Raw genomic sequence first — 12264 nt, forward strand, 5'->3', positions numbered from 1 at the left:
TCAAAAGGTATTTACATATTTCTATGGACTGTCAGAGAGCACCAACAGTCCCTCCAAAACTCTTCACTCTTCTCATCTCTTTATTTTCCCTAATTATTCCCTGGCTCATGTTTATACACACACACACACACACACACACACACACACACCCCACAACAAAACACACACACACCACTACTACCACCAAAACCAAAACATACTATCAAAATAAACAGTAACTAAGTAGAAATTAATGCAGTAGAAAACCCCTGCTCAAACAAGGAAGAGGCAGAGGCCTTTTCTGTACAATCCTCTCAGTTCTAATCCTTTGCATCACTTGTAAGTGGCTTGCTAAAGAATAATGATTTTAATTAAACCAAAACCTGAAAGGTCTTCTAGAATTTATCTAATCTTTCTAATAATTATACATGAATAGAAACATTTTTATAACTCCAGAAATGAAGAGATGAACAACAGTAAAGTCTAAATTATTGAACTTTTGGAAATAACTATAAAAGAATAAGAGCTATCATCCCAGGAGAGGTTTATACTTAGTTCATGTTCTTCTCCTATAATTTGAATGTTTCTATTGCCAAAGAAAAGAAATAAACTTAAAAGGTTATTTCTAGTCCTATTTAATGATGTTTTCTTTCTGTAAATGTAAGTGGAGCTCTAGATTTTGTAGTACAAAGGAAGATGAATTACAAAATAAAATCTAAACTTTTCTTTAAGGAAAAAAAAAATGAGAAAAAAATTTTCACCATAAGAAAGAAAAGGATTGGGTCTGGGCCAGAGCACTGAGCAGATCTTGGGTGGCAGCTCTGCCCCCAACCTCCAAGAACCCAGAGGAAGCAGGGATCCGAGGCGCTCTAACTCAGGCAGTATCTTAGAATACACAGCCTTGGTGTATCTACTCATCAAGCATACTGAGCAGACCTGCCCAAACCTCTGATGTCCTGGAATTCCATCTGGATTCAGTGAAGACACAGCATCAGAGACATATCAACTTACTCTTCCCCCACCCCTCTTCTAAAATCTTAATGTCCTTAATCAGCTTGAAGAAGTTAAAGAAGAGTCAGCGCCCCTATTCCCTGAGCTTGGGGACTAATGTGGTTAATAATGGTCTGTCTTTCTAGGGAAAAGTAGTGGTTTTGTTGGAACAGGGGAGATTAGCTAGGATTTATTGCATAGCCATAACCTATTGGTAGAAATCTGTATAATTATTATCAAGATGAAGTTATAATTTCTTAAATGGTACAAAATTTACTTTGATTTCAAATTTAAGGTTTTCATTGGCCCGAGCCTCTTATTAATATAAAAATGAGATGAATATTGATACTCTCATGGGCACTGTGCCTGTATAACACATTTAGGAATACAAGGCCTAGACCCAACCCTTTTTTTAACTTTTTTAACTGATTTGGGACAGTTAACCTATGAGTTAAGGGACTATAGCAAATTCATGGTTTTGAGTTTATTGTTAGGGTGTTTTCCATATTTTATTTAGAAATAGCTGAGAGGAGTGAACAGACAACAGTCCAGGTTACCTTACATGGATAGTTGGTTTTCAAAACATCAGAAGTCCATAGAACTGACGCTACAAATATTTATATATTAATGTTCATTTTGATTAGAGACATGTCTGCTCCTGACAGCTTCCTGTCATGGATTCTAAGAAGAAATTGAGCATCCTTGGAGATACTCCAGTTGTGCAGTGACAGCCACTAGGCAAGAATTGCCTCTCTCCATCTACAGACAAATTACTGTCCAGAAAAGGACACACATGCAGAATAGTCGACTGATTATATCTGCCTAGACAGAGTAATCAGCCCTTAATAATCCTGCATCACTAAGGTCTGTCAGATGATTCTGGTCCAGAAGGCTGAAGATTTGATGCTCCAACGTTCGGTAGTATAGGGGCTTTTCAGGTGTTCAGTGGTCTCTATAAATTGGCTAAGTTTTAGAAGCTATGCTTAGTGCTTCCCATAACTTCAGTTAACTCAGTCATTCTGGATTTCTGATGGGGTTGAAGACCTATAGTCTCATAACCAATCCTGGCTATTTACTTTGAGAGAAAAGATCTGAGTAGATGGTTTTCAGCTGACATTCACTCTAAAGCCAAAAAGCCAGGATCAAAAGTAAGTGTTTTAGTTAGAAGAGATGACAGAGGTTCTGGTTAGTCAACAGAATGATGGACTGGGTATTAGGACTATCTTGTACTTTACTGGTACAATTAGGAATAAGTATGCTCTAATTGTATTTTGAGAGAAAAGTTCTACTTTAACAGGAAGAGTGATATGTAGGAGGAGCTAAGTGGGAAGGAGTACAGAGAGGAAGAGATGGAGCAAGGAGAGAAGATGAAGAAGAGGAGAAGCTAGGTGATGAGAGAGAGAAAGAGAGAGGGGGCATGGAGGCAGATGTTCACATGTCTCCACCAGTCAAAGATAGTTTTTATATCTAGGTTGGGTATTGGGTTACGCTTCTGATTGAGCATTACCAAACTTATAAATCCTTTGATTAACATTTAAAAAAAATCGTATAAAAGCAAAAAGGAAAGGGGGGGCATGGGACAGGGGTGTTCTAGGGAGGGGAAATGTGGAAAGGGGATGGCATCTTAAATGTAAATAAAATATAAAATAAAAAAAATTTAAAAAAAGGAAAAAAAGAAGGAAAAGGATCTGGAAAAAGGAATTTAACTCTAGACAAGGTAAAGAGAAAAGAGACTCAATTCAGAATGGAGGGAGGAATGAGAGGGGTGGCAGGGTCTGCAACCCCAACACCCAGAAAGTCATGGCAGATGATTACAAGTTCACAGCCAGCTTGGGCTACACAGTAGGCTAGCCTACTCAACACAAACGGAAACAAAGCCAGAGATGAGGCAGACCACAGAGCTCTAGAGCGCCTCAGGAGAGATGAAATCAGAAATAGCATTGAACATTTTTAGGGACCTGTAAACTTTGGAAGTCAATTCCCATATTTTGTACCTTTTACTTCCTGCACAGTAATCAGCTATAAAAACTATAAGAAATGGACAACTTATGATCACCAAGGGCAGGTATCTAACAAAATGAAGCAAAAAAAAAAAAAAAAAAAATCGTGTTCCTGCATCTTGGACAGTCTTTGTAAATAAGGATAAACCAAGGTGAACAGAAACCAAGGACAGAGCAGGTAGTGGCAACTGTGAAAAAGAAACCACTGTGCAACCAAGACATTCTTTACAAGGAAGAACATGAAAAACAAATCAGGGACTGAGATAACTCAGGGGCCCAAGAGGTAAGGAAATAATACCCAGAAGAGCTCAGATTGTGTATTAGTAAAGCTACTTAAGCTTTAATAATATTAGTAATTACAATACATTCACATCTAGTACTTTGTAACTTGTATTTTTTTTTTGGGTGTGGTAATGAGGATTAAATCCAAGTATATGTTCTATCACCAAATTACACCCAGTCCTACTTATAACTTTTAAATTGTGTAAATATACATTCCATTTGGTTATCTAAGCAGGACTGGTGTTACTATCCTTCAGTGAACACATGCAGAAATGATTCCTGGCAAAATTGGGCATCTAACCCATGGTTACTATCTGGAGCCTTAACCACTTACTAATAATGCAGCAACTCTTTTGTTGATAATGCCTTGATTCCTGCACTAGATTGTACATTTCTAGAGGGTAACTACTGCACTTTCAGAGTTTTATTTTCATATTTAAATTTAAAAACTTAGCATCATGGAGTTAAAGAGATGATTCAATGATTAAGAGCATGGTCTGCCCATAATTATAGAAAATCTGGGTTCCATCCCCAGCACCCGTTGTTACATGACATGATAGCTTACCAATGTCTAAAGTTCCAGACTTAGAGCATCTGACACTCTCTTCTGGGTACCCAGGCACATACATGAAACACAAATATACATGCAGGCAAAATACCCATGCACAGAAAAATAAAGAAACCAACCAAATAAATGACTTAGTATCAACTCTATAATCCCACTTGAAAAAAGGGAGAAAACATGTGAGAGACACAGGCCAACATATTACCCCATCTACAAAAAACACAGAGAAACACTCAACAGTGAACTCTATTTCTGGCTGTGCTGCTCTGGCAGTTTTAGAGGATGCTGCAAATGTTAACAAGATGCAGAAAATAAACTGGCTCATTCTTCAGTACAATTTTTATAGTACTTATACTAAAAATATTTTCACCTAAAGTATAAATATATATGTTACCTGGGTAAGCATTTAAGCAAAGAAATGATTTACTTTGTAAAAAAAAAAAAAAAAAAAAAAAAAACCAAAGTACAAGATAACATATTTTAGTGATATATAAGTAAAGTTCTAGAGTACAGAACTTATGTTTGAATGTCAGCACTAGTAAGTGTTCACATATCTCCAATACTATGTTATCTTCTTTCAGGTATTTGAAGACTTGGTAATGTTTTTGATTTGTGTTAGAGAAGCAAGTGAAAGAGATCAATTAGGCTTCCATTTTAAGGCTATTGCCAAAAAATTAAATAGACTGAACTTCCAGCTTTTGACAAAGTGACCTTCTCAATAATACTCCAGGATTTCAACAAATGAGAACATTTATTGATATGATTCTTTCCCAGCTATCAGCCACTCTAGGTAACAATATCACACTCACTAAATTTAGTCACTAGCTTTAACTAATTTAGACTAGTTGGCAAATTATATGATTTTATTCCTGTTTACCATTAAATACATTTCCACATTTTCTATAGATCATATTTTCCTTATTTATCTACTGATGGACATTAGGCTGGTTCTATTTCCTGGTTACTGAAAACAGTCCTGAAATACAAGAGACATACAAGCATTTCTGCGCATGATGACAGCTCTTCTGGGAATCTAGGAGTGTGGTAACTAGATCAGGTGGTAGCTATATTTTTAGTTTTTGAAGATATTCCATAATGATTTCTCTAGAACTTACTTGTACTTTGAAAATTAAATACAAGTTGGTTTTATTGAGTCAGACTCAGTAGGTATAAAAAGAATTAAACAACTTACAAGAAGGCAAATTCTTTGAACAGCTATCACCACTTAAAATTTCAAGCACTTTCACTTACTGATGCTGCTTTCATCCTTGGGTAATATCTAATGAATTTTAGCTATCTACCTATCCAATGAGTAGTTAGTGTCTAACTAAGAAGTATGTGTTAAGATGCACTGGTGCAAAACACAAATGCTTAACTTCAGAAGGGCAACTCTGTGGCAAAGAGATCATACATTTAAAAAGTTACAAAATAAAATCTTATTTACAGCATCATGGAACCTTAATATGCAACTATTCTATCATAGAAGCTGGTATAATTTAAAGTCATCAATCACATTGACTGAAGCAGAGAATGAAATGATCTTAAATATTGCCACTAAAAGTTACATAGTTTCAAAGCTCCCCTAATAACATGCCTCTTAGGTCGGCTTTTTATAAAGTAAACATCTGTATGTGCAACATTTCTAGAAGTGAAGTTAGAAAGGAAACACTACCCTTTTCCAAGGAAATATGTATATAATCTTTTCCACTATTCCTAATATATCTTTATTTCTGCTTTTTCTAACACTCTTGGGTAAAACAAAGAATAGTGGAAAAACAGTTCCAAGTAAATATAAGATTCCACTCACCACGACTGGTCTCTAGCTTTCTTCAATGCAGAATAAAGTACCATTTCAAATAAAAACTGCTTCTACAGCATGTTTATGCACATTACTGTTTATATGTGGAAGGGAGGTATGAGGATGCCTGAATTACAGTCTTAGGTACAGGTTTGTTACAAATAAAATCACCTTTATATTTTGAGACAGATTCACTGAGATAAAACTTACATACCATAAAATACACCCACTATATTATACAATCAGTATAGTTTAGTAAATTTATAGACTGATAAAATTATCACTATAATTCAGTTTTAACCATTTCTACTAACCCACAATTCTTTTGTATCTACCAGTAGTTTAACTGCTCTCACTTTAGTCCTACACAATACTAATTTACTTCAATCTCTATGGGCAATCTACTAGGGATTGCATCTCTAAAGAAAACTGACTCTCTCCTATAACCATCAACTGTCAATAGCTTCTCAGTTATGGGTATGACTTTGTGAACCCCTCCCAGACTCATGCTGAAAATTTTGGATGGCTTAATCTTGCTTTTTGGATCAGAGTCTCATTCTGTAGCCCAGACTGACCTCAAACTCACGGCAACCCTCCTGCATTGTGGTGCATACTTGTAATTCCAGTACTCATGAGGCAGGTAGATCATGAGTTCAAGGTCATTCTTGGCTGAATAGCAAGTCCTAAACTACTCTCTCTGAGATTCCATCTTCCAAAAAAAAAAAAAGTTTAACTTTGCAAGAAACAGCCAAATTACTTCCCCAAATAACAATAACATTCCTATGGGTAATGTATAAGACATTATGGTATTATCATATTTGGATTTTTTCATCTAAGAGCCATTCTGTGGCTTTGGAGTAGTATTTAATTGTGATTGGTTTGTACTTCCCTAGTAATCACTAGGGATAATGATGTAGTGATAATGAGCACTTTTCTGGGCTTATTAACCATTTACCTATAGCTTGTTTGGTAAAACATCTATTTAAGTCTTTTGCACATTTTAAAACTTGTTTGTGCAATTATTAGATTACATTGATTTATTATTCTACTCTTATTATGTCTATTGTTTATATTTATTTATTTTGTTTGTGTAAGTTTTGCGGAGTGTGCATGTCATGGCCTGAGAGTGGAGGTCAAAGGACAATTTTTTTTTTTCACAGTTAGTTCTTTCCTTCCATCACGCAAGTATAAGGATCAAAGTCAGGTTGTCATGCTTGGCAGCATGTGCTTTCCTTCATCCACTAATCCATATTGCCAGCCCATAACTAAAATTTTAATGACAGGTTACTGGCTGGTTTTGTGTGTCAATTTGACACAAGCTGGAGTTATCACAGAGAAAGGAGCCTCCCTTGAGAAAATGCCTCCATGAGATCAAGCTGTAGGCAAGCCTGTAGAGTATTCTCTTAGTGAGTGACTGATGTGGGAGGGCTCAACCAATTGTGGGCAGTAGTACCCAGGGCTGGGGTGGTCTTGGGTTCTGTAAGACAGCAGGGTGAGCAAGCCAAGAGGAGCAAGCTGGTAAGCAGGAATCCTCCATAGCCTCTGCATCAGCGCCTGCCTCCAGGTTTTTGATTACTTTGAATTCCTTCCTTGGCTTCCCTCAGTGAACTATGACTCCAGAAATGTAAGCCAAATAGACCACTTTTCTCCCAAGATGTTTTTGGTCATGGTATTTAATCACAGCAATATAGTAACCCTAACTAAGATGCCATGAGATCAATTATTTTTCAGTCTCACTTTCCTAAGATTATGAAAAAAATTCAATCTTTATTATAAGAAGAGTATACAAAGTTGCTTTACAGCCAGACTGAGGCATTCTATGCTTCTCTCCACAGATATTTAGAAACCTGGTACTGGCTACTGACCAAGACAAAGTCAGTTAAGTGGAATAAGTAAGATGCTGCTTAAAGTTTGAAATTTCCTTCAGTGAACCCGGGACTAGCTGTTTACTGATAGCTTAGACAGTGTGATTTGGCTATTTTGCGAAAGGGCATCACTAGTTTCAATGGAAAATTCTGGAGCTCTCCTTGGCCAGAAGATTTTTGGTACAAATCTTAGTAGTTTATGCTCAGGTCAGAGCACATGTAATCACAAGGGATAGCTTTATCTGGAAGAGGCTTAGGTCCTCTTATGCATGTTTACCCTCTCTTCTGCTCTCCAGTACCTTTATGAAAGTTGTTTAAAGCATTTTCTGACAAATGTATGTGTCCTTTCAATGATCTGATCCTATTAGCTCTCCATAGCTTTCTTAAAGGATCATAACACACTGTAAGGAGTCAATGATTGTATCTGGATCACAGTCTCTGCTTAGCAAGTGGTTATTAACCCTATCAGGTTAATTATACAAGAAAAATGCCATTTTGTCTTTTAAATCATTTCGATGAACAAAGTGTCTAGACTGTTTTTAAAAAACACATTATGCAACATGAATTTGGCTAATGGCTACCTAAGATCTTCTAATGATAAGTATTATAGGCAGACAGTTTAGAGAGATGATGGAGTTGAGAGTACAGGACTAGCAAAGTTAGTAGTGTGTCTGCATATTTCTGGAAACAAATGTGTAAGAATAACTTATTCTTATGTAAATGATGCTTTTATTTTTATAGATGAAGGGGTGAGATGAGAGCTGTATCCAAGCTGTGCAAACACATGGCTTGGGCTGAGCCCAGAGCATTTCCTTCTGTTTTCTAACTTTCCCTAGGCCTAGGCCTAGACTTGGAATCTTCTAGCTTCATAAAATCTTTTGGCCCCGGTCTGCTAACCTAGGCCTAGAATGTTTTAGTTTCTGAGACTTGGCTCGTTCAACTTAGTTAGCAGTTCTGGCTCAAACTCTTCTCCAAGCTGACTGATTCTAATTGGCTTCTCTTGGCTTCTACTGAATTGATCTGCTTGGCCTCAAACCAACTCTGGCAATTTGTTCTAATCTTCTGACTCCTTCTTATTCTCTGGCTTCACAGAATTGAATTCAACTCCACTGCACTGATTCAACTGAATTGTACGACTGCACTCACTGAACTGACTCTTGACTTTCATTCTGACTTTCCTTGTGGTCTTAAGTCACCTCTCTTTCCTGTCTATTCTCATGTAAGTTGGGTGTATCCTATCTCTGACTCACTCTGTCACTTTGTCTGCCCCTCAATTAGATGTTATTTTCAAGAATGGCTGCTCCCTTCTACAATCTAACTTCACCTCCACTGATAAGGATTAAAGGTGTGTACTCAAGGCATGTCTATATTCTAGCCATATCATACTGTATTCCAGAGTATCTCTACATTCCAGCCAGATCACAAAGATCTTTGGATGTGATCCCTTGCCAGAGCGCTATGTTTCTGGATTAAAATTCTGCACAAGTGAGAAAGGCACAAAAAAGCCAACCCACAATATCTAGCACTCAGCAAATGACTCATAGGGCAACTCGGGTGAAACAATGAACAGCATTCTGTTGGAACAAATATTACTCAAGGAACAAAGGAGGAGCTGTAAATTTTTCTTTTTTGGCTACAAAAGTGAAACATAATCACTGAATAGTGGACATGACCACAGATACTTAATCTTTATAAGCATTCAATGATATAAGGCTATTGGATATAAAATCAAATAAAAAAAAAAAACCCTCAAGATTGAGAGAAAAAAGCCAGGCAGTGGTGGTGCACACCTTTAGTCCCAGCACTTGGGAGGCAGAGGCAGGCGGATTTCTGAGTTTGAGGCCAGCCTGGTCTACAGAGTGAGTTCCAGGACAGCCAGGGCTACACAGAGAAACCATGTCTCGAAAAACAAAAAACAAAACAAAACAAAACAAAAAAAAAAAAAAAAAAAAAAGAAAGAAAGAAAGAAAGAAAGAAAAAAAAAGGATTGAGAGAAAAAAATCCTAAGATTTGACTAAAGGGGGACTCAAGATTTAAACTCTTCTGGAGAGAACTGTGATTTCTCGGTAAATAAAAGTCAAGAAACCAAAATAGATTCACAATTCAGTTCATTATTTGCCACACATCCATTCCAAAAGGACCTAATCAAAGCTAGATATGAGAAAGGAATGCTAGAAATCATATACATATACATCACAAATGCTTATCTAAAAAAACTAGAGATAGCAAAATTATTGCTTTAAGTACTGCAATAGTGGTAGATTATAATTGGTAGTATAGTTAGGTACAAATTTTATACTAATCAAAGTATATCAATAAAAATTAAAAATAAAAAATTTCCTGCAAGTATTTGACAAGTCACCACCTCAGACTTGAGGGGCACTGTGACTTTGAGAAGGAAGTTATGAGGCCATAGAGAATGCTTTCTGTGGTAGATATTGTATTATATTTGAGGTGATTCAAGACCACATAAGATCAAAATACCTAGTAATTTGAAAGTTTTCAGGACTCCAGAGATGACATTTTTATATTTATAATATTGTAAAATTGAGGCATTTCTACTTTCCTTTTTGTTATAAATAGGATTTTAAAGTATTTTGGCATGTTTGCCAGAGATGATGTTGGATGTCTCACTTAGTTGCTTTTCATTTTATTTTTTGAGACAGGAATTCTCACTGCTGTGCGGCTTACCAATCGGGTTAGACTGACTGGCTAGCAATCTCCAGAGACCCTTCTGTCTCAGTCGCCCCAGTTCAGGGATCAAAGAAGAACATCGCCACCTTCTTACATGAGCACTAGGGTGGAACTATGTTCTCATGGTTGCATGAAAAGTACTTTGTCAATGGAACTATCTTCCCAGGTCTACTTTATAATTTTTAATATTTTTGGACCTATTTCCTTAATTTTATTTTTAGATTTTAATTATTATAATACAGAAATGGAATTTATTTTTGTGTTAATATTATAAAACTTTGTTATATGCATTTTACTTACTCAATATCTACTTTAAATAAATGAATCCATGTATATTATATATTCATATTATATACAGCAAAAATATAGGCACTGCCATCACATTCATATTGGTTACAACAAATACAAAGACTTTGATTTGGTAATCTCTAAAAGAAAACCAATACAGAAAAATATTTTGTTAAATTGCCCTCATATTTCTTGGCATCTTGAGTTTTTGTTACTTCTTTACAAGGCTGCACTCACCCCTTCCCCAACACTTTTGTCTTCTCTGGCTTTGGGTGCTGCATTGCTCCAGCTTTGCTATTCAGCCATACTTGTTTTTGCTTCTAGTGCTTCATTTTGTTCCTATCTCCCATCCTTGCTGCTCTCTTTGTGCTCAAAGATTTTGTTCTTAGCTTTTAATTTTACATATAATGGGAAATACATGAAACACAAATTAAAAACAGACACAATTTAATATTTTATATTATATTTTATATTATATTTACTAAATTTAAATTATATTTACTAAAATTAAGTCAAATAACCTAAGTCTTCATATATGTAATTCTAAATCAATTGTGTTCTAGAATCAAGAAAAACTCTAATTTCAGAAAGGCCAAAATGTACATATAAAATTATATACATGATTGGGGAGTATCATCTTGAGATAAACCATAGTAACATTTTTACAATAAAATATATACATATGAGATGAGTGAGAAAGGACTATAAATAACCTGTCAGTTCAGATGAGATCTTATAGTTAAATATATTTCATATGAATTTATCTTAAAATACTCATAGTTTGGGGTTTTGGGAATTATGGTAGAAAGTCATGACAAAGACATGAGAAAAAAAGAAAAGATGCTTTATACACTGGTGGAAACACTCGGGCCATATTTTATAAATTTCACTAATCATAAACCACATGACCCAGAAATTCGAATTTCAGTTATGAATTGAGGACAGTTTTGTCCATACTAGAGGCAGTGGAGGTAAGCTAAACGTTCATAAGTGAAATGTGAGGAATCACTAAGTGTATATGAGGTAGCCAGGTAAAATGGGTATCACATAGTTCTTAAAACAGGCTTATAGAACCACCCTGTTGCCACAAGGCCTGGGCAGAGAGCAAGCCAGAGTTGACCCCTGCCTGGTGTCACACAGGATGGGTGGGGCATAGCATACTTGAGACCACTCCTGAGATGACCCTAGACACTCAGATATCCTGGGCACCACTAAGATGAACAAGTAAGTAGGGAGAGATGAAAGAAAAGAGAAGCAGAACTGGAGACTTAAGAGTAGTGAGGAACAGCCTGATGTGAGTAGCTATGCCATCTAAAGCCCTGATGAAATCCTAGTCTGTGTTGCTACTGAGGTCCATGTCTGGGTCCTTGCCACTGAAGCAGTGGGGGTTTGCTACTACCAAAGGTCAGGGGATGTCCTAGGTCTGAGTTGATGCCTGGGCCACGTTGATATCTAAACTGGCTCCACCCCTCCCCTGGGCACTAGAGGCTTGAGAGCAAGAGAGTGGGTCCCACCCCTCAACCAGCTGCAGTACTCAAGTGGGCCCTGCACCTCCCCTGGGCAGCTGACCCTATTGTCATCAGTGTGGGTGAGCCAGCCCTGAGGATATGAGAATGGGAGAGGAAGCCAACCCTTGTTCACTGCAGCATTAGATGAGGTAGCTAGGACAGTGCTGGACAGCTGGCCCTAGTGATGTGGGTGTGGGAGAGCTGGTGAGCTGACAAACTCAGATACCACCCGACCCAAATCCAGAACTTTGAGTTGGCCCACCTCAGTATCTACCCCATCAATAAACTGCTGGAG

The 12264-nt window shown here is 36.9% G+C and overlaps 1 protein-coding gene across 11 annotated transcripts in view; it reads right to left on the reverse strand.

Moving 5' to 3' along the window:
- The window catches only part of Tanc2 (tetratricopeptide repeat, ankyrin repeat and coiled-coil containing 2), a 296480-nt gene that overhangs the window by 112649 nt on the left and 171567 nt on the right, over positions 1-12264 (reverse strand). The gene's annotated exons all lie outside the window — the stretch shown is intronic.

This window comes from Arvicanthis niloticus, chromosome 6 (assembly GCF_011762505.2).
Source record: "Arvicanthis niloticus isolate mArvNil1 chromosome 6, mArvNil1.pat.X, whole genome shotgun sequence".
Classification (NCBI taxonomy): Eukaryota; Metazoa; Chordata; class Mammalia; order Rodentia; family Muridae; genus Arvicanthis; species Arvicanthis niloticus.